At 41.5% G+C, this 24,144-nt stretch overlaps 1 long non-coding RNA gene across 1 annotated transcript; it reads left to right on the top strand.

The window, feature by feature from the left end:
- Window positions 1-3,472: 3,472 nt before the first annotated feature.
- LOC140202226 (uncharacterized) lies at window positions 3,473-20,816 on the top strand. Its single transcript, XR_011887042.1, has 3 exons — window positions 3,473-3,677; window positions 10,319-10,431; window positions 18,716-20,816. It is a non-coding gene; the product is annotated as an uncharacterized lncRNA (long non-coding RNA).
- The last annotated feature ends 3,328 nt before the right edge of the window (window positions 20,817-24,144 follow it).

Raw genomic sequence — 24,144 nt, 5'->3', positions numbered from 1 at the left:
CCATAAATTGAAGTTTTTTCACCCAGGGTCCTGAGTTCAGCTTCAGTGCACCACACCCATTCCCCACCCCTGACCCCCAGCTCCTTGAATGCACCAGCTGTGGAGGGCACCTTGAACTGACGGGGCAGGAAGTTTTGGGCAGGTTAACTTGGGGCTTTCAGAGAATTGGGTAATCAGCCAGCTGCAGTCAGAGTTTCTGTAAGGGTGAGATGTCCAACCAGTCGGTGTAGCACAGAGTCATGTATCGAGCACCATTTAGTATTGCCAAAGACCTCTGTATCCTTTCTACCAAAGCACATACGAGGAGATGACGGCAGTCTCATCTCTACCGCAGCTGGCTTGACGACAGTGTGCAGTGGGATTGAGATTCCAGCTGTGTATGAAGGGTGACTCTCACAACCAAGTACTTGCTTGAAAGTACTGGTGAGGAGACACTTCGATACTCTGCTTGAGGAAACCTCTGGCAAGATTCCACCTCCTTTACACACAGCGTCTCGAGGACCTTCCATTCAAACCCCTGCCTATTGACTTGTGGGCAAAAGTATTCTTCTAGGCAAGCTTTTCTGCGGGGATCAAGAGGTACAAACAGACCCAACTGAATAGATCAATCTGTGGAAGTTTGGTCACACTTTCCCACACAAAATCAGGCACAGACCTGAGGCAAACATTCGCTGGTTTCCCTTTTCTCAGGTACTGTGTGACTGATTGAGCTCTTCCAGCATTTTCTTCTTTTTGGAACGGATGCGTGGCACTGTGCACCCAGCATCAGGTTTGATACAGCGCCTTACAAAAAGTAGCCACCAGTCACCTGGGGGACAATTGCAACCCAAGAGAAGTTTAATTATGGGCACCAGACTTTAAGAAATATGTATGTCAAAGCCTTGGAAAGTGACTAGGCGATACGTACAGAAGATATATCCCAGGACAAGGAACAAGATCAAAGCTGAGTTTATTGCTACATGCACAAGTGCAATGAAAAACTTACTTGCAGCAGCGTCTCAGGCACATAGTATCACCTAAGCAGCATTCATAAGGAAGACATAAATTAGACACAACTTTTACAAAAAGGAACACAATTATAACTGAAGTCTGAAGTGCAAAGTGATCATAGCGGTCATACTCACAAGACATTCTGCAGATGCTGGATGCTTGAGGAACACAGGTAAAGTGCTGGAGGCACTCAGCAGACCAGGAAACATCTAGAGAGGTGAATAAACCTTCAATGTTTTGGGGCAAGACCCTTCATCAGGACTGAAAAGGATGGGAATGAAGCCAGAAGAAGAAGATGGGGGGGGGGGGGTTGAGGGAAAGAAGTACAAGCTGAGAAGTGCTAGGTGAGGGGGAAGGTTAGTGGATGGGGAAAAGGGGTTAAAGTAAGAAGCCAGAAGATAACAGGTAGAATAGGTAAAGGGCTGAAGAAGGAGGAATCTGATTGGAGAGCGTAGTGGACCATGAGAGAAAGGAAAGGAGAATGGGCATCAGAGGGAGGTGATGAGCAGGTGAGAAGGGAAGGGATAAGAGTGGAGGCAGAATGGAAAGTGGAAAAAGATAGAAAGGTTGGGGGAGATGACTGGAAGTTAGAGAAATTGATGTTCATGCCCTCAGGTTGAAGCCTACCCAAACGGAATATGAGGTGTTGCTCATCGAACCTGTGGGAGGCCTCACTGAGGCAGTAGAGGGGGCTTTTGCCAACATGTTGGAATGGGAAAGGGAAGTTGTATTAAAATGGGTGGCCACCAGGAAATCCAGATTTTTGTGGCAAACAGCAAGGTGCTCGATGAGGCGGTCCCCTTATCTAAATTGGGTCAGACTGATGTAGAGTAGGCCACATCTGGAGCACTGAATACAGCAAAAGACCCAAACAGACCCACAGGTGAATTGTCGTCTTATCTGGAAAGACTGCTTGGGGCCTTGAATACAGTGGTGAAGGAGGAAGTGTAGGGGCAAGTGTAGCAATTGTTCCACTTGCAGGGATAAGTGACGAGAGGGAAGACAGTGGGGAAGAACAAGTGGATAAGAGAGTCACAAGAGTGATCATAGTGTTGCTAACCTGTAGAGATTAGGATTGTGCCAATTGGTTCTAGAACCATAAGGTTGAAGGAAAGTAGCTTTTCTTAAACCTGGTGGTGGGGGGGGGGTGCGGTGGAAGAGATTCAGGCTTCTGTACCTCCTACATGATCATTGTTGGTGTGATGGGCATCCTTGATGACAGATGTTGCCTCTTCAGGTATAGTGGAGATTTATGTGCCAGTAATGCACTGGGCTGACTCCACCACTCTCTGCTTCTTGTTTTCTTGCACATTGGAACTGCTGCACCAGACCATGATACAACCAGACAGTATATGCTCAATAATACATCTTGAGGCTCTAGGATTATTTTCCAAATTAGAGAAGAGGCCAAGGCAGATATTAATTATGTTTAGAAGAATTACAAATTTTCTTATAAGGAGTACTGCTAACCTAGCGGGATATTTGAAGGCAAGTACACAAATGTGAAAGACATTTAAAAGAAATATAAAAGAAATTTAAGAGAAGTTTGGATAAACACAGTACATAGATGGGAGGGATATGAAGGGCCATGGCCCAGGACCAGGTCAATGGGACTAGGCAGAGTATTTGTCTGGTATGGACCAGGTGGGCTGAAGTGCCTGCTTCTGGGCTGCTGTGTTCTATGCCTCCAAATGGCAGAATTATATGTGAAATTTACAACAGAAATAAGCTGTTCATCTAATTGACCATCTAGGGGACATGCATTCTCTTGCCTAAATTTACCTCTCACCTCCTGGTCTTTAGCCCTGTGGGTCGTACCACTTCAGGAGATTGTCAAATTGACAAGTTTTCCATATGGCAATACGTTACGATCTGGAATGCACTGCCTGAAAGAGTGATAGGAGTAGATTGAAAAGGAAATCATAAAAGCTATCTAGAAACAGCAGGAATAATTGTTCAGTTCTTCCAAAACAAATCTGTTGCAGCTTGACGGATTACGTGGACCCTCTGCCCTGTGACGTAATGTTTCCGTGTGTAACAATGCGTCATAAGGTAATTTTCCAGAAGATGAATGGCAAGATCAAGTGCTTGTGCATTGCAAACTACGCCATCAACTTGCATCGTCATCCAAATCCCTTATCACAGCATTCCAAACACCATCTGCCGTTCATGGTATTATGCAAACAAGCTACAGCTTCCGGAAAAAAAAACCCACATTGTGGTAATCTTTAGCAGCTTGCTCAGAACGTATCGCAGAACCTCTGGCAACTTGCAATAGCATAAACAAAAAGTATTTTTTAAGCAATCTAAGAAAGCAGAAAAATTTCAATAAAATCATCTGAACTTAATAATGGCTTTGGCAATGGTCTGAGAACAGGTTGTGACTTACATGTCACACAACACTGACTGAAGAAGTTAAAATTTGCATAGATAATGAAAGGGATGATTGGTATTCAGATTCCATGCCAGCTATTAACTCCATTTCTGTTTATGTCTGTCCTGCTCATATATTCTATCAAACTTATACAGTATAAATCTATTGTAAAATGTTGGATTTACTGTCTCAACTATTCATTAAGGAAGCACTTTCTATGATCACACATCGGAAAGAGGCTCCTCGTCCTCAATTCATGATGGTAGTGTCGGAAGGTCATGGGGAGATGTCAGATTTTTCTTTGCTCTTGGTCGTAAGTACAAATGACCCAGCATTATTCATAGTAAGTCTGATGTTAACTGTCTTGCTTTCATCTGGCATAAGTTGCCTCACATAGCAGAGTTGAAAACTGAAAATGGAGCTAAATGCAGTATAAATGTCTGCATACAATCCCCCTTCTGATCTTATAGTGGAAGGAAAGTCAGAAAGAACAGGATGTAAATGCTTGGGCAAAACATCTACCCCAAGGAAATCCCGCAGCAATCGCTCATGTATGGATCATTGACCTCAGAAAATAGCTTTCTTTTGAGTAGAATATGACTCATGAATCCTTTGATATTGTGACCTCACATTGACATCAGTTTTGTTAAGGGCAAGTAAGGGTAAAAAACGTGCTGTAGATTCGAGTCATTATTTTGTGTTCTCTTGACTTTTGCATCAGTTTAGCCTATGTAAGATTGAAGGTGCGAAAACAGGGATCTCGATTATTAGGGAGATTTTAAATCCCTTACAGTTACCAAGAAAGAATTAAAAATAGAGCCGATACCTCAGACAATTTTGGTTGTATTTGGTATGTTTTCTTTTCATTGCTTCATCCAATCAATACGTGCCTCGGCTGTGGTGGACATAAATTTCCCTCCTCATCTAACTGTGATCCCACGCAGCACTTCCCCTCAAAGATTCTCCTGCATCGCATCTTTCTCTTAGATAAAGGAACTCATAATACAGAATTACCACAAGAGCCGGCCACAGCTGGCACACATCCAATAGGAGTTTTTCTTCCCAATGACCTTTAAAGTTACAGCTATATGTACCTTTAATGTTGTATGACCAGACTGGAAACAGGCCAATAAGCAGAACACAAACATTCTTCACCATAACCATCCCACTTCCACAAGGAGATAAAAATAGGAGCTGGAGTAAGCCAGGCACTTTAGTTTGTCCTTGCAATCAGTATGATTATGGCCGATGTGACCCAGGCTTCAGCATCTTTATGCTAGACTGAATGAGCACCATAAAATCAAAGTGTGATTTCTAAACATAATTATATTATCATATTAAATTATAATTACCACGCCATCAACTAATAGTTGTTGTGGGATAAATACAGAGTAGCCCTTGTAGTAATCAATGTGACAGGGAGTCACACACGTCTGGATCATAAGAATGCAGCAGGGCAGATATCTTCCAATTTAGCCTAGAGATAAACTTAACTATATTGTCAAACCTCCAAGCTATAATTGTGATCCCTTTTCATGGTTTGTACTTCAGCACAGCTATTGGATGAATACACTCAGTGACCCCTTCATTAGGTGCATCAGTATACCTGTTTGTTAATGCAAATATCTAATCAGCCAATCATGTGGCTGCGATTCATTGCATAACAGCATGCAAACATGGTCAAGAGGTTCAGTTGTTGTTCACACCAAACATCAGAATCAGGAAGAAATGTGACTTTGACCGTGGAATGATTGTGGCTCAAGTATGCCGGAAACTGGGATTTTCATCACAATAGTCACTAGAGTTTATCCACTGAGAGGCAGTTCTGTTGGCGAAAATACCTTGTGAAAGAGGAAGTTCAGAGGAGAATGATCAGATTTGTTCAAACTGAGAGTAACTCAGATAACCACACGTTACAACAGTGATGTGCAGAAGAGCTCCTCTAAAAACACAAAAAGTGTCCATCCTTGAAATGGATGAGCTACAGCAGCAACCATGAACGTATGTTTAGTCGTCACTATTCAGTACAGGAGATCTGAGTGTATATTATAATGCTGGTTGTAGCATTTCATAGCAGCTAAAATTATAATACGTAAGTGACAAAAGTTTAACTACAATCTGACAAGTTTTATTGCACGATAAAATTAATTGTTTCATGAATTTTGAGAGAAGGAAGGCATTTGGTCCATCAGAGTTACCCAACCTAATATTAGAGCTAATATCGTCTATAGCCTATTGTAATATAATTAGAGCTACCTGCAGACTAAGACTCTTCAGTAATGCATCAGGGTGTTTTTTTCAGTGTGTTAAATGTTTCTTTATCATTCTTCCAGGCAATGACTTCCACACTACTCGTATCCTTGTGGTAAAAGATTTTTCCTTGTTATCCTTACAATTTGACACACCAAATGTTTGAAATGTATGCCCCCCCCCATTTTTGACTCACATCAAGAATAATAGTTCCTTGTTATTCATTCTTTCTTGCTTTTTCTAAATCTTTCATAATTTTGTTTCCTTCATTAGGTTTCAGTTCAGTCTCTTCTGTTCCAAAGAAAACAGCTCAAGCTTACCCAATCTTTCCTCATAGTTTAAATTTACCAGTCCTGCCAATCTCCTCATAAACTTTCTCTACACTCTTTCTAGTGTAGTTGGATCTCTCCTGTCTTGTATAACTAGTGTGGCATGCATGATGTAATATAATCTCCTAACTTTATATTCTGTCCTGGCCAATAAAGGAAAATGTTTCATAAACATAAGATATTCTGCAGAATGCTGAAAATCCAAAGCTGGAGGAACTCAGCAGGTTAGGCAGCATCTATGAAAAGGAGTGAACAGTCGATGTTTCAGGCCGTGACTCTTCATCAGGACTATTTCATATACCCTTTTAAGCACTTTATTGACCTATTCTGTCAAATATTAAATAACCATCTTATCGTTTGCTAGAAAAAATAGTTACAGCATAGCTCTTGTACAAAGTACTGAATAACTCCTGTAATAAGCAAGAAAAGCAGAAAATATAAATGATCAAGTCTCAACGTCTCAGTGAGTCAAGATTAATCGATAACTGTCATTAATTGATGGTGACATTGAGAAATTAAAGCAATATTATTCACAGAGGAATGGAAGAAATGTTTCAGTTTCTGGAGAACTAAGTGTTGATTTTAACCTTTAAAAAAAACTAGGGGCCAGCAGGGTGGAATGGGTTGCAACAAGTCAGACACATTGCAGCCCAAGGTTGAGGAGGTTTTAACTCTGACCCACAGTAGCTCAGATAGAGTGGAGCAACACACAATCTGCCAGAAGGACTCAGCAGGTCAAAAAGCATCTGCTGGAGAAAAGGAATCTTCAAAAGACCTGCTGCAGGGATTCCACCTGAACTGTTGACAATTCCTTTCCTCCCATGGATGCTGCTTGACTGCCGAGTTCCTCCAGCAAATTGTTTGTGTCTCTTGTGTCGCCTTTAAATAAAGCGGATTTTGGTGGATGGTGACGGCAAGACAATTTAATAGGGATTAGAGAAGGATAACATGAGGCGCGGAGCGATACGCTGTGCATCCAGGGAAGTGACAGAGGGTGCAGGTGATCATGATGCAAAGAGTAAAAAGCAGAATACATGAAAAAGAAGCAAAGAAATTCTTATTATTAAAATTTTTAAAAATCTGTTCAGAAGCATCAATTTTTGCAAGATGAATATTAATCTGTAGTTGGACTGTGACTGCTAGGGAACATGCATCATTTGCTGACTCATGAATGTTTCCTCTTAAGCAGGCACTATATGGTGCCTGGTTGCTTCCTCAACAATTCACCTCTTCCTTCTAACCCCCTTCAGCTATTCAAGCAGAACTGTTATAACTACCATTACAACGAAGAAAAAGGAAAACATTCATAAATAATGAAAAATTAAGCATAAAATATTATTTTCCACCCCACCCCTCCCTTGGGGCTATGATGTGGTATTCTGGAAGAGGAATATTCAATTCCTGGAGATTGCTGGACAATCGTGGTAAATTGCCAGACCTCACGTTTACAGGATACCGTCTGGATACAGCATAGACTATAGTCCAGAAAGGCAGAAAAGTGATGAGAATGATGTAGAAGTTAAGGTTATACCAGGTCATGCTTAGATTTGAAGACCATGAAGTGAAAGGAAGGAAAGAAAGAGCACAACAAAGAATTGAGAGGTGGGGTGGTGTCCGGATATCTTCACTTAAGAAGGATATCCCTGTGAGGAAAAGGACAAAAATGTAGAAAGCTATATATAGAATATGGGAAAACATTTCAAGGGCTACAAGCAATTTCAGACCTAAGTGAAGCTTCCTCAATTTCAGGAAATCCCCAAAAAAAATTGATGGTAGAAATTGAACATCTGTACTCTGATAAGATAAACATAGCACCATTTCTATGGAATATAAAATATGAGAAATAAGGAGAGAAGGATATTAAAACAGACTCTGTTTAATGTTAAAACGGACCTTTCCTGGCAAAGCTCCCCCAGCTGATTTTTATTGCAGAAAATGTTCTTTTGTTGTGGTATTATTTAATTCCTCAAATAATTTCAAATATGAAGTAAGTCAGAACTAGCCACCAGAAAAGTAAGGTGTGCATTTAAGTAGCACCTCATTTGGCTGCAGGAATGGTATAAACTATGAAATGCATAAGGCTCACAGACTCTTAAATTGTAGAAATCACAGCAGTCAGTTTCTACAAATTAAGAAAAGCAATACATAATACATGGAACATAGAACAGTAGAATACAGTACAGGTCCTTGAATCCATGATAATGTGCCTACTCCAAGATAATACCATAAGACATAAGAAAAGAATTAGGCCATTTGGCCCATCAAGTATGCTTCATCATTTCATCATGGTTGATTAATTATCCCTCTCAATCCAATTCTCCTGCCTTTTCCTTTATCTTTTGACACCATTACTAATCAAGAACCAATCAATCTAACCCTTCTCTCCCATATAGCCTTCTATTTTCTTTTTTCTCTTTGATCCATAACCAGACAACCTTGACTGAGAGTTAAGTATTACCTCAGAGACAAAGGATAATTCTTGTTCTTCAGAATAGAATCATGGACATTTTTTGTTACATCCACCTAAGAGAATAAATAGTCTTACTGCCCCTGTCCCACAGGAAAGACACCAGTGTCAAAAGTGGGTGCAGCCCTTCAGTACTTCGGAAATCAGTCGAGATCATAGTCAAGTTTATGAGGAGAAATTCTTTTAAAATATTCAGCAAGCCAGGCATCATCTGTAGTAGTGACATTTGAGGCTGTGATTACCTTAAATGTTAACGGGAAGCAAAACAGCAGATGATGGAATTGGAAACAAAACAGAAAATGGTGGATAAAGTCAACCAGACTGATCCTTCCCTGACCTGAAACATTAATTGCTTTCTCTTTCCACAGACACCACCTGAGTTCTTCCAGCATTTTGTTTATCACATAAAATGTCACTTCTGTTGCTCTCTCCACAGATGCTGCCTGACCTGCTGAGTGTTTGCAGCATTTTAATTTCCAGAATCTAGTGTTCTGTTTTTTTTTATTTTCACCTTGTAGAATAGGACTTAGAGCAAAGATCTTCTGATTCAGAGGTAATAGTTCTTGGTCTCATCAGATATGATGTGACAAAGTCAATATCCTTCAAAGACTGAGGAATAATAATGACGCAGACCAGCTGAGATTAGTGGAAAAAGGGCAACAAGCTCAAATTAGTATCTGGACCCTCCTGCCCCTGTGACCTTGTGGATGGACAATTTTGTCACTCTTAACTAAGTTTGTGCTGATGATATGTGTGACATCTGTCACAAGGATGAAAACCTCAGTGCCGAGATTTATCTAACATTGACATCCTTGCTCTGACATGTCGATGCAATTATGCACAATCATGGAAAGGGGATTAAAATTGATTTGGGAGAGGACAGATATAAAACTAAACTCATTAGTTGGTTGGGAGTACAGCAGGAAGCATAACATAGAATGATTTTTGTCATTGCTTGTCACACGTGATATTAAAAGTTGTCGGCTGAAAACTCAAGCCTCACAGGTTAACCATTAGAATTCCAGATTCTTGTGTTGGGAAGAGGGTAGATAAAAATTCAAAACTCCTGGAACCCTGCATAATTTCACATGGATGTTTGAAAACAAGGCTTTTGTTGATGTAGGTACAATTACCAAATATATCTTCAATGAACTGCACAGAAGGTCTTAATGATGGAAAATAAAAAAGACAACAATAGCCAATATCCAAAAAAAAATTTGCCTAATTTTTTTTATTAGTTAAATGCACTAGGTGGATGGAAAATGACAGGAACAATTGATTGTATGAAAAGCATTGAGGTTTGGTTGAAAAGCAATTATCTTTATTAACGTTAAGGACTGAATTTTTTGCCCAGTGATACAAGTAACCCCATTGATTTCCTTTGATTCAGTGACTTTGACAGGGCCTGCCAAAAATGCTTTGGTAGGCTTTTACAACAGGAATAGCAGTTTAGTAACAGGGATACCACCCTTCCTGACTTAGATCTGTGGCACCCATGAGTAGTGATGACACCAGCTCAGCTGAGTGAATAATCAAACTGATGGGCGGTACACCAGGAATTAAATAAAGCTGCACTTTAAAATAAGTTTTAAGCATTTTACAGAAGTACTAATGTTTGGGGAATTCAGATAGTTTATGGCTATGCTGAATATTGTTAAGGAATTATAAATAGATTTGTGCTCCTTACGTGCTTTCCATCCATGCTGGGTTGAGCATCAAACTAGCAACTCGACCTCATAAAAAAGACACAAACGCTAAAGAAACGACAAGGTTACCAACCGATGCACCACAAAGTGCAGAAGAGAACGACAAAACAACAACAATTGTGTTATTATCTTAATTTGATACCGAATCAGCTTGTTACAGTCCTCCAAGCTAACATTGTATTTATTTTTGGTTTATTTAAAGTACAGATGAAATCAGACTAAATGGATCTCCATTATATCGAACACTCATCATGTAGAAGCCATCATGATCATTTCTTTTTGGTCTACTGTGGATGACTTTGAATGAGCCCTCAGGTATCCTCATTCACTTTGTTTATTTTTTCAATTCGAAAGTAAACCTTTGTGTTTCATTCATTATGCCCAATTAACAATGATATGCAGTCGTTCTTTTTAACAGTATATCTTGTAAATCTCTCATCTGTCTGTCAATTAAAATTATTCAGAAATTCATATAAAGAATATCAGATTTACCATTTATTTTCAGCTGATTGATCTTCACAGAGAAAAAGATAAAGATGCAATATTAGAAGTTTTCCTGGCACATAAAACAGACAGTCTTGGCCCGAAATGTTGACTGTACTCTTTTCCATAGATACTGCCTGGCCTGCTGAGTTCTTCCAGTGTTTTGTGTGTGTGTTGCTTGAATTTCCAGCATCTGCAGAATTTCTTTTGTTTATAGTTGACTAATGGCTGTTCTGATAGTTTGCCCTTTGATAGAGTAAATAAGTACATACAGTGGCAGAAGAGTAAGAGACAAGTTCAAAGTTCAAAGTAAATTTAATATTGAAGTATGTATATGTCTCCATATACTACCCTGAGGTTCATTTTCTTTCAGGTAGTCACAATAAAAGTTCAAAGTACAAAGTACATTTATTATCGAAGGTTGTGTACATTATACAACCTTGAGATTTGCCTCCTTACGGACAGCCACAAAACAAAGAAACCCAAAAGAACCCATAAAGAAGAAGACCATCAAAATCCAATTTGCAAGGAGAAAAAAAATCGTGCAAACAATAAAAATAAGCAAATAGAAGGAAAGTAGGTTCACAGACATGAAACCCAGAGCAGACGGAGCAGGTCACATCTTCAGCTTCGGTTCAGTGAAGAGCTGTGTAAACATTGTGAGGTAGCGAGAAGAACCAACCCAACCCTCACCTCTGGTCCTGACACCCTGCCTTTTCAATCCATCGAATCCAGCGTTTAAATCGGCCAAATATTGGGTCATTGCTCACACTAGGACTCAGGCCCTGTTGCTTCGATACGCTCTGCGCGGGACCCCACTGCCACGTTTCTGCCCGTACCCGAACTTTCCAAATCGGCCCAGCGCTTAGGTCGATCAAATCTCTACTTAGGTGGATGGGCCTCGATTCAGCCTTACCTCGACTTGACTCAACATTGCCTTGCCTCCATTCGCCTTGAATCTGCCTCAGCCTCGCCTCAACTTTGCCTCACACCCACTTGCTTTGACCTTTTGCCTTCACTCATCTCTTCATTCTTTGTGGTGATTGGTTACCATAAAATTTTAGAACATAAGAACATAAGAAATAGGAGCAGGAGTAGGCTACCTGGCCCATTGAGCCTACTCCACCATTCAATAAGATCATGGCCGATCTGACAATAGACTCATCTCCACCTTTTCCCCATAACCCTTAATTCTCCAGCTATGTAAAAATCTATCCAACCTTGACTTACAAACAACCAATGTTCAAACGAAGAAAAACTGTGCAATAAATAAATAATGCTGATAACATGAACTGTAGAGCACTTGAAAGTGAATTCCTAGGTTGTGGAATCAGTTCAGTGTTGGGGTAAGTAAAGATACCCACATTGGTTCAGGAGCCTGATGGTTGAAGGGTGATAACTGTTCCTGAACCTGGTGGTGTGGGACATCAGGTGGAAGTAAACTTGCAAAAGAACCAAATTGGGAAAGTGTATTTAAACAGAGTTGTCATTTAGGTAGTACCAACTGAAAAGGGTATCTGAAACAAGGTCAATCGTAAATTTCAGAAGGGAATCTGGCATGATGACCCAAGTAAAATGGGAGTTACATGGACTCAGAAACATAGAAACATAGAAAATAGGTGCAGGAGTAGGCCATTCGGCCCTTCGAGCCTGCGCCGCCATTTATTATGATCATGGCTGATCATCCAACTCAGAACCCCGCCCCAGCCTTCCCTCCATACCCCCTGACCCCCGTAGCCACAAGGGCCATATCTAACTCCCTCTTAAATATAGCCAATGAACTGGCCTCAACTGTTTCCTGTGGCAGAGAATTCCACAGATTCACCACTCTCTGTGTGAAGAAGTTTTTCCTAATCTCGGTCCTAAAAGGCTTCCTCTTTATCCTCAAACTGTGACCCCTCGTTCTGGACTTCCCCAACATCGGGAACAATCTTCCTGCATCTAGCCTGTCCAATCCCTTTAGGATCTTATACGTTTCAATCAGATCCCCCCTCAATCTTCTAAATTCCAACGAGTACAAGCCCAGTTCATCCAGTCTTTCTTCATATGAAAGTCCTGCCATCCCAGGAATCAATCTGGTGAACCTTCTCTGTACTCCCTCTATGGCAAGGATGTCTTTCCTCAGATTAGGGGACCAAAACTGCACACAATACTCCAGGTGTGGTCTCACCAAGGCCTTGTACAACTGCAGTAGTACCTCCCTGCTCCTGTACTCAAATCCTCTCGCTATAAATGCCAGCATACCATTCGCCTTTTTCACCGCCTGCTGTACCTGCATGCCCACTTTCAATGACTGGTGTATAATGACACCCAGGTCTCGTTGCACCTCCCCTTTTCCTAATCGGCCACCATTCAGATAATAATCTGTTTTCCTATTTTTGCCACCAAAGTGGATAACTTCACATTTATCCACATTAAATTGCATCTGCCATGAATTTGCCCACTCACCCAACCTATCCAAGTCACCCTGCATCCTCTTAGCATCCTCCTCACAGCTAACACTGCCACCCAGCTTCGTGTCATCCGCAAACTTGGAGATGCCGCATTTAATTCCCTCATCCAAGTCATTAATATATATTGTAAACAACTGGGGTCCCAGCACTGAGCCTTGCGGTACCCCACTAGTCACCGCCTGCCATTCTGAAAAGGTCCCGTTTATTCCCACTGTTTGCTTCCTGTCTGCTAACCAACTCTCCACCCACACCAATACCTTACCCCCAATACCGTGTGCTTTAAGTTTGCACACTAATCTCCTGTGTGGGACCTTGTCAAAAGCCTTCTGAAAATCCAAATATACCACATCCACTGGTTCTCCCCTATCCACTCTACTAGTTACATCCTCAAAAAATTCTATGAGATTCATCAGACATGATTTTCCTTTCACAAATCCATGCTGACTTTGTCCGATCATTTCACCGCTTTCCAAATGTGCTGTTATCACATCCTTGATAACTGACTCCAGCAGTTTCTCCACCACCGACATTAGGCTAACCGGTCTATAATTCCCCGGTTTCTCTCTCCCTCCTTTTTTAAAAAGTGGAGTTACATTAGCCACCCTCCAATCCTCAGGAACTAGTCCAGAATCTAACGAGTTTTGAAAAATTATCACTAATGCATCCACTATTTCTTGGGCTACTTCCTTAAGCACCCTGGGATGCAGACCATCCAGCCCTGGGGATTTATCTGCCTTCAATCCCTTCAATTTACCTAACACCACTTCCCTACTAACATGTATTTCGCTCAGTTCCTCCATCTCACTGGACCCTCTGTCCCCTACTATTTCTGGAAGATTATTTATGTCCTCCTTAGTGAAGACAGAACCAAAGTAATTATTCAATTGGTCTGCCATGTCCTTGCTCCCCATAATCAATTCACCTGTTTCTGCCTGCAGGGGACCTACGTTTGTCTTTACCAGTCTTTTTCTTTTTACATATCTATAAAAGCTTTTACAGTCCGTTTTTATGTTCCCTGCCAGTTTTCTCTCATAATCTTTTTTCCCCTTCCTAATTAAGCCCTTTGTCCTCCTCTGCTGAACTCTGAATTTCTCCCAGTCCTCAAGTGAGCCACTTTCTCTGGCTAATTTGTATGCTGCTTCTTTGGAATTGATACTATCCCTAATTTCTCTTGTCAGCCACGGGTGCACTACCTTCCTTGATTTATTCTTTTGCCAAACTGGGATGAACATTTGTTGCAGTTCATCCATGCAAACTTTAAATGCTTGCCATTGCATATGCACCATCAATCCTTTAAGTGTCATTTGCCAGTCTATCTTAGCTAATTCACGTCTTATGCCTTCAAAGTTACCCCTCTTTAAGTTCAGAACCTTTGTTTCTGAATTAACTATGTCACTCTCCATCTTAATGAAGAATTCCACCATATTATGGTCACTCTTACCCAAGGGGCCTCTCACGACAAGATTGCTAATTAACCCTTCCCCATTGCTCAAAACCCAGTCCAGAATAGCCTGCTCTCTAGTCGGTTCCTCGACATGTTGGTTCAAAAAACCATCCCACATACATTCCAAGAAATCCTCTTCCTCAGCACCTTTACCAATTTGGTTCACCCAATCTACATGTAGATTGAAGTCACCCATTATAACTGCTGTTCCTTTATTGCACACATTTCTAATTTCCTGTTTAATACCATCTCCGACCTCACTGCTACTGTTAGGTGGCCTGTACACAACTCCCACCAGCGTCTTTTGCCCCTTAGTGTTACGCAGCTCTACCCATATCGATTCCACATCTTCCCAGCTTATGTCCTTCCTTTCTATTGCGTTAATCTCTTCTTTAACCAGCAACGCCACCCCACCTCCCCTTCCTTCATGTCTATCCCTCCTGAATATTGAATATCCCTGAACGTTGAGCTCCCATCCCTGGTCACCCTGGAGCCATGTCTCTGTGATCCCAACTATATCATAATCATTAATAACAATCTGCATTTTCAATTCATCCACCTTATTACGAATGCTCCTTGCATTGACACACAAAGCCTTCAGGCGCTCTTTTACAACTCTCTTAGCCCTTATACAATTATGCTGAAAAGTGGCCCTTTTTAATGCTTGCCCTGGATTTGTCAGCCTGCCACTTTTACTTTTCTCCATAGTACTTTTTGTTTCTACCCTCACTTTACACCCCTCTGCCTCTCTGCACTGGTTCCCATCCCCCTGTAGTGAACTAACCTCCTCACGCCTAGCCTCTTTAATTTGATTCCCACCCCCCAACCATTCTAGTTTAAAGTCACCTCAGTAGCCCCCGCTAATCTCCCTGCCAGGATATTGGTCCCCCTAGGATTCAAGTGCAACCCGTCCTTTTTGTACAGGTCACGCCTGCGCCAAAAGAGGTCCCAATGATCCAAAAACTTGAATCCCTGCCCCCTGCTCCAATCCCTCAGCCACGCATTTATCCTCCACCTCATCGCATTCCTACTCTCACTGTCGCGTGGCACAGGCAGTAATCCCGAGATTACTACCTTTGCGGTCCTTTTTCTCAACTCCCTTCCTAGCTCCCTATATTCTCCTTTCAGGACCTCATCCCTTTTCCTACCTATGTCATTGGTACCTATATGTACCACGACCTCTGGCTCCTCACCCTCCCACTTCAGGATATCTTGGACACGATCAGAAATATCCCGGACCCTGGCACCAGGGAGGCAAACTACCATCCGGGTCTCTGGACTGCATCCACAGAATTGCCTATCTGACCCCCTTACTATCGAGTCCCCTATCACAACTGCCCTCCTCTTCCTTGCCCTACCCTTCTGAGCTACAGGGCCGGACTCTGTGCCGGAGGCACGGCCACTGTCGCTTCCCCCGGGTAAGCTGTCCCCCCCAACAGTACTCAAACAGGAGTACCTGTTGTTAAGGGGCACAGCCACCAGGGTACTCCCTATTACCTGACCTTTCCCCTTCCCCCTCCTAACCGTGACCCACTTGTCTGCCTCCCGTGGCCCCGGCGTGACCACCTGCCTGCAACTCCTCTCTATCACCTCCTCACTCTCCCTGACCAGACGAAGGTCATCGAGCTGCAGCTCCAGTTCCGTAACGCGGTCCCTAAGGAGCTGCATCTCGATGCACTTGGCGCAGATGTAGACGTCCGGGAGGCTTGTAGGCTCCAGGGCCTCCCACATCCGACACCGAGAACAGCAAACTGCCCTCACACTCATACTGCCCCTCTCCTCAAACATTTTGTTCAGTTTTAATTAGAACTGTACAGAACAAAGGAAAATAATAAACACTAGGCCAATAGGGTTGCTAACTAATAAGTCTCAATCTAATTCTAACCTCACACCGTCACCATAGCTCGTAAGTAGTAACTCAAACAAAATTAATTCCACTCCTTTAATGGTTTCTATGTAAAGCATTTGTTTTCTTCCCTGGAATGTGGACTAAGGTAAGCAGGAAATGTTGTCATCACTGTTCTTTGGTCAAAATTTGACAAAACAGAAGCAAAAGGAAGGGAGTTAAATACAATTACAAGAAACCCTAATTGGCTGGAATGTGCATTCTCACATGCATGATTGCTGTCGTCTTCCAGCTGCCTACCTGCAAAGGTACCCAGACACCGAGGCAGAGTTGTGGCAGAATCTGAAAGTAAAAAATACAAGGACAACAGGATGGAGCAACGGAGTGAAGTCAATTGATTGAATTTATCAGGAGAGCTGGCACAGACAAGTTGAGCCAAATTATTTCCTTGTGTGTGTTGTATTAGTCTATGATTAAATACTAAGAACTTCCAGGTATATTGTATATCCTACAAAAAAGTTCTCAAGGAAAAGCACCACTTGATTTATATTCAGTAAACCTAATATTTTGATTGCATTTTGTCTTTTGCGTTAGTGTTAATGGAGTGTGCAAGCAATATCTTTTAACATTTTTCAAAAATTTCTATGGGTCTCTGAATATCAGTGAACCAAAAGCAAAATTCTAACATTGAACCAAGTTAAAATCCAAAATGGACACAGAAAGAGTGGATCTGTAATCTAGGCAGCACAGCAAATCTCTCTTAAGAGGTCCTGAGAGAAAATCCATCATTAAAGGCTAAACTTCCAAACTTTTCATATATTTTAACTCTAGACGAAGACTAGCTTGACTCATTTAGTGTTAAAAAAGCTTTATCATATCGAAGAATTACATTTTGTCCTCTAACAAAGCGAGTATTTTATAACAGTTCAGCTTCTTTAGCAAGGCATTCTGTTATGCTTTGTAACTTCAAAACAATAAACTGATTCAAAGAAAGACACAGGAGTCCAAAAATACACGTGTAACTTCAAGTTTACTTTAAGCAAGGCACACAAGTATCACATGGTAACATGATGATGTATGCAGTTAACCAATTTTTACATATAACCCATAAAGGTGAGGCATAATTTGGAATACTGTGTGCAGTTTTGGTCACCCACCTACAGAAAAGATGTAAATAAAGTTGAAAGAGAGAACTTACAAAGATGTTGCCAGGTCTGGAGGGCCTGAGAAATAAAGATTAAGTAGGTTAGGACTTGGAACATAGAAGATTGAGAGCATTTTTGATAGAGGTGTACAAAATTATGGTATAAATAGGGTAAATGCAAGCAGGCCTTTTCCACTGAGGTTGGGTGGGACTACAACGGGAAGTCATGGGTTAAGGCTGAAAGTTGTAACATTTCAGGGGAACATGAGGAAAAACTCCTTCAGAATGAGGGGAAACTTCTTCACTCAGAGGATCATGAGAGTGTGGAATGAGCTGCCAGCACAAGTGGTGCATGCGAGCTCAATTTCAATGTTTAAGGGAAGTTTGGGTAGGTACATAGGGGTATGGAGGGCTATGGTCCCAGTCCAGGATGATGAAAATAGGCAGTTTAAATGATTCGGCACAGACTAGGCCTGCTTCTGTGCTGTACTTTTCTATAACTCTATGACTCTATCTATTTAAATTAATAAGAATACTTAATTAAACAATATATTTACAAGATTACTCAAATATTATTGAAATATTAAATACACAACATACTCTAGCACAATTATTCTAGAAGACTTAAACTACAACTAACAGGAGCATGCAGGTGCGTATCTATGGAAAATAGCGCCTACGGCAAGCACTGTAATTGCGCCCCTGTCCAAACACCTGACACCCATCTTTTAGATAACTTTACAATAATATCAGCTCAAAAATAAAAGTCAAGCTCATTAATCTTTTAATTAACAAATTATGGCACTACATGAAAATTATAACTGCACCTTCCTTGCTTTCACTGATGCAAGTTGGTCTATGATGTGATCAAGGTCAGTTTTTTCGGTTTCTTCTCTTTCTACACTCAGCAGAGCAAGATCACAGAGTCTGCCTTGACCCATGGAGGCTCTCAAATACGAAAGTATTAGTCTTAACTTGCTGAATGATCTCTCACAGCTGGCGATGGAAACTGCACTGGTTAGCATTATCCAAATAGCAATGCAAAGATTGGGGAAGACGCTCTCATCTCCATACTGAACAATAAATTCAAGAAGCTCTTCAGGTCTTGATACTTTTATGTTGACCCGCCTTGATAGCAACATTCTGCAATCCAAAATTTCTTCATATAGCAGCTGTCCATCAACATCAGAGCTGTACAATTCACCCAAATTTTTGCACTTCTTCTTTAGGTCGTTACTGTCGGCGCCATAACACAGTCCCTCGACATCGAGAAGGAACCCAAACTTGGCGGCAGTGTCGTGCAAACGAGCGAACCTTTCGTCCATTTCTCTGTGAAGACAGTCAAGTGTTCCCTTTGTGACTCTTTCCATTTCCTCCTTAGCTGTTAACCCAGCGTCTCGTGAGTTCTCATCAGCCATTCGTTTCTTTCGTTTCTGTCGTCTTTCAACTTCAATATTCCATTCTTGACAGAGACCGACTCCTTCTTTGAGAGACTCACTGACCAACACTTCTCTTTCATCATATAAATGATCTCGGAGGGCTTTCAACTCCAGAGCAGCATCGTGGAAGTTTATGCTAGGATTCTGCAGCCTCTTTTGAATACAGTCAATGCGAATGAGTACTTTGTTCCAAAATCCTAGCAAAATCAGAAAATCGTAACTCAACATGCGGTTGTACAGCTGTCTTGCGTCACTTTTTGTTTCACTGGTCTCGTTTTCATTGTCTATCATGTCCTGGAGAGCTTGAAGTATCTCCTCAAGGTATTTGTTGACGGGCTTCACTGCTTCTGTCCTTGCACTCCACCTGGTTTCGGACTCCGACTTAACAACCCCAGGCACGGTATTTTTGAGTTTTTCCCAGTGCTGTGTTGAATGACAGAAAAACACTTAGAGAGCTTCAATGGTTCCAAAAAACGTGACCATCATTATATCCTGCTTGGCTGCATGTACACCCACCAAGTTGAGTGAATGATTGTTGCAAATCATAAACTCTGCCAGGTTGTTTTTCTCACTTATTCTTTGATGAACACCACTCCTGTGTCCAGCCATCACAACAGCGTTGTCATAGCAGTGTGACCGACAATCTTGTAGCTCCATTTCGTCCTTCTCTAGCTGTTTCAAGATGTCTTCAACCAAGCTCTCAGCATCCTCCTGGCTTATCTGGATAAAACCAAGGAAGGACTCCCTAACACAGACTGTTCTCCTCTCAAAATCAACTTCCACATACCTCACTACTTCTGACATCTGCTCACTGGCGAACAATTGATGCCATCATGTGGATGAATTTGTTCTGGACACCCGGTGAAAGACAAAATGTGGATCCAGGATGACTTTCCAAATGAGTGAGGTGTTCTTTTATGACAGGGTCAAAGATGGCCAGTAGTTTCAGTAAGCCAAGAAAATTTCCCACATTGGAGTCATCATCTAGCTGAAGTAGTGGAAAGAAATGGAAAGAAATTTAGCTGGAAACAGAGGAGTTGTTCCCACGATATTTCAGTCACAGATTTAGAAGAAAAAGCAGAAGTAACATGATACCTTGATGAGAATCCTTCACTGCATAAAATTCCTTGCGACTCAGAAACTGGCTTTGCAAGTGACTCCCTGAGATCATCTTAATCACACCCAAAGCCTTCTAATATATAAATTGCTCTTGCAATTCCAGTGAAATAATTTAAAAAAATAAACTATCAAAGCCGGCACGTCACACTTATTGTTCTCTGCCAATAGTTTCAGTGTATTGATTGTATAGAGTAAATACACAAAAGGCAGGAAATTGTGTGTCAACAGGGCAAGTTTACACCTTAGCAATTAAAACAAGAGAACTATGCATTTGTTCCCATTATGGTAAAATAATCACAGATTTGGAGGATATGTGGTCACTGGCCAATGATGGCTCATAGACTCTGCAAACCTTGAAACTGATCCAAGAATCTGATTGCTATTAACAATAGAAATCGTAGGCGTAGTCACTAATGCTGCTACCAACCATGAATTCCAAATAAATCCGCAACCAGCCTCTGCATAACTTTGACCTTAGCTCTTGCATTGTAACTTTCTATTGCGCCAACACCTCATGATTCACCGTCATTGTTCACGGTACCAATTGGTACAATTTATAATAAAGTACTTCCTGGTTAGCTTTTAATCATAGATCTCCCACCTTTCCTGAGAAGATTGACTCAACCAGGTACTCAGTCATATTCTTGCTCTCAAACATTTTAGTTTGGTTCTCCTGGATAATCAACCTTCATGAAAATCATGAAAAATATTTAAATAGTAGAAATATAAATTTGCAACAGTGTACAGATCAGATAACACCTGTACAAACTAAAACAGAGTTAGTATTTTGGAACAAACATCAAAGTTGCTGGTGAACACAGCAGGCCAGGCAGCATCTCTAGGAAGAGGTACAGTCGACGTTTCGGGCCGAGACCCTTCGTCAGGACTAACTAGCTCTTCCTTCAGTTAGTCCTGATGAAGGGTCTCAGCCCGAAACGTCGACTGTACCTCTTCCGAGAGATGCTGCCTGGCCTGCTGTGTTCACCAGCAACTTTGATGTGTGTTGCTTGAATTTTCAGCATCTACAGAATTCCTCGTGTTTACGTTAATATTTTGGAAGACAGAGTTAGGCTACGTCCATAGTAGACCGGATAAATTCATAACTGAAGCTTTTTCTCCTCGTTTTGACCCTCCGTCCACACTGAAACAGCGTTTTCTTCCCCCGAAAACGGAGCTTTTCTAAAACGCTCTCCAGAGTGTTTAAATCTGAAAACGCCGGTTGGGTGGTGTAGTGTGTACGGGGTAACTGAGCTTTTTAAAAACATGGCACTGTCATGACGTGCCAGAACAGATGGTGGCGGCAGCACGGCACTTCATTGTCCTCTTGAACGCAACCTCCAGCACCACAACAATACCTGACAATAGATGTGTAACAGCCTGATGTAACATTGTATGGAAACACAAGATAACACTGATGCAGACATATTTTATACATTTAGCAAGGTGCTTTAGTAATGTATTACTTATGCAAAAGTTCAATAGTTGCAAATGAAACTACTTCCAAAATGTCATTTTTAAGTAGTAGCTTATGTTTGGCATAGATGTGAAAATGTTAAGGCCAAAAAAGGAAAATTGTAAGTTTCACTTTTACTCAGGTAAAAATAAAATCACTTTTGCCCAGTAACTCGTTTTATTGCACGTTAAATACAGCAAAATAATACACAAAGACATGGCAAAAGTAAAGGCAAACAAATGAGGTAACAGCAAATTTCACTTTTGCCCAGTAACAAGTCTTATTGCATTTAGTTGTAGCTGTCGTTCCTTTCATCGGTGAAGAGACTATGGCTGTAGGAAATGTTTCCTGGGTGACCCTTCTGTGGGAGTGGGGAAGATGTTGGTGGGGCCACCCGGAGGTCTTTGTGTCCATATGTGTAGCTATTATAGTGGCTGTGAGGCTGGTATTGTGTCGGTGAAAAGTACTTGGGGGGAGCCATCATATTCCTCATCATTGCAAATCCCTCTGCAACAGAATTAGTCAGTTTTTCAATGTTCGCCATCAGCCAGGTCATACTGTCCATGAACTCCCTGTCAGTTGCCTCCATACACTCCAGTATTTGTTTTTTTTTTGTTTTAAGTCCTCCTGCGCGAGAGCCAACAGCTGTCCGTCGTTTGGCAATTTCCTTTTAAGTTTTTCTAGTCTGTAACTGGACAAACGCGCACCAAGTCTTTCGTTTGGCAATTTCCTTTTAAGTTTTTCTAGTTTGTAACTGGACAAATGTGCACCAAGTATACCGTTTCCTCTTCTGTAGATGTGTCCTGCACATGCCCAGTAGGAGGAGATTCACCCAAATACCCCTTTTAATGTGGATGGAGGTATTTTCAAAAACGCCTGGTGTGGAAGCCTATCATTTTTACACGAAACTGAAGTTTTCAAAATTATCCGGTCTAGTGTGGACGTAGCCTTAGTTTTAAGTTGTAAGGAGGATGTAGAAGGGAGGTGATAATAAACGATTATCTCCTGTGATGTGTGGCCAGAAATGCTCTGGCAATCAACTGTTCATGAACCCATTAGTTCGAGATTTAATTGAGAACACAGAGCGAAAATAAAAAGAGACATGCAAAGGTTCTGGAACGTGGGGCTATGGAAATGTTCTTCAGGCAGTGTGGGTGGAAGAGAAAAACAGAGTTTAATATTCCACATGGATAAACTGTAGCAGACTGGCCAGCTGGAAATCAGAGAAAGTGATACTTTAAAGTAGTGCTGAATTCAAAACTGAGTCTGGACGGCTGCAATGAGGACAGATAGAAGATAAGATGCCTCAAATCAAGCTCTCTTGGGGGCTCATTATAAGAGTGTAGGAGACAGCAGAAAGATGTGTCAGAGGTAGTGCAATGGAAGGTTAAAGTTATAGTTAAGCCAGTCTGACCTTCCCCTCAGCTAACTTTTCCATGTTAGAGCAGCTTTCACACAAAATGCTGGAGGAAATCAAAGGTCGAACAGCGTGTACATTTGACATTGACATTTCAGGCTAAGTCCCTTCATCAGGACTGGAAAGGAAGGGGGAAGAAGTCAGAATAACAAGGTAGGGGAAGGAGAAGGAGTACAAGATAGAAAGTGATAGGTGAGACCAGGTTAGGGTGGAGGGGTGGGTGTTGGGGAATGAAGTATGAAGCTGGAAGGCAATAGGTGGGAAAGGTAAAGTGCTGAAGAAGAAGGAGTCTGATTGTGAACCACGGGAGACAGGGAAGGAGGAGGAGCACCAGAGAGAGGTGATGGGCAGATGAGACGAAGAGACGAGCTGAAAGGGGAGACAGAGCAGGAAATAGAAAGAGAGAGAAGGGGGAAAATTGCCAGAAGTTAGAGAAATTGATGTTTATGCCATCAGGTTGGAGGCAACTCAGACAGTACCACATTTCCAGCATCTATAGAACCTCTTGTGTTTATGATTTGCTATACTCATGCTCTTCACAACAGAGAAAGTCTGGATAAGTTGAAAAGGATTCACAGTCATGATGTTATAAACCATTGAAACAAGCCCTTAAGTACCCTCCGCACCCCCAAGTATTTTCAGTCAGTTATTTACACTAATCATATAGCCTCCCCCCACATTCCCATCAGCTAGCGATTTTACTACTCACTTACACACCAGTGGCCAAGTTATCAACCAACCTACATAGCTTTGGGATGCAGGAAGAAGCAAGACATTCAAGGAAAGCCCACATAGTCACAGGAGAAAAATGCAAACCCCACACATAGATCTAGATAGAGGTAAGGATAGAATCCAAGTGACGGGAGTAATTGATTGTTTTTCTTTCAAAGCCCAATGTCCCAAAAGCCCACTTTAGCATATTGCAAAAGTCTTGGATACTACATAGTTTGCTTATAAACAGAGCACCAACCGGCAAACAGTAGCACAAAAACTTGAGAGATGTTCTGCGCCTTCTGTAATTACAGTGCAATTATTCTATGTCATTAAACCAATAGAGTTTCAGGTTATGGTGAGTAACCACCATTTCCTGCAGAATCCTTTCATTTTCCCATTATATTCACATAGGAAAGTCAAGGGAAACCCATAATGGTTTTTGTCCTGACTTGCCTCTAAACTAAGCATCTAATTGGTGGGGATCAGACTCCTTTAACTAACCCAGTAGCACTAAGG

This window comes from Mobula birostris, chromosome 8 (genome assembly GCF_030028105.1).
Source record: "Mobula birostris isolate sMobBir1 chromosome 8, sMobBir1.hap1, whole genome shotgun sequence".
Lineage (NCBI taxonomy): Eukaryota > Metazoa > Chordata > Chondrichthyes > Myliobatiformes > Myliobatidae > Mobula > Mobula birostris.
The sequence above is the reverse complement of the archived record's forward strand: the minus strand, read 5'-3'. Positions and strand labels throughout refer to the sequence as shown.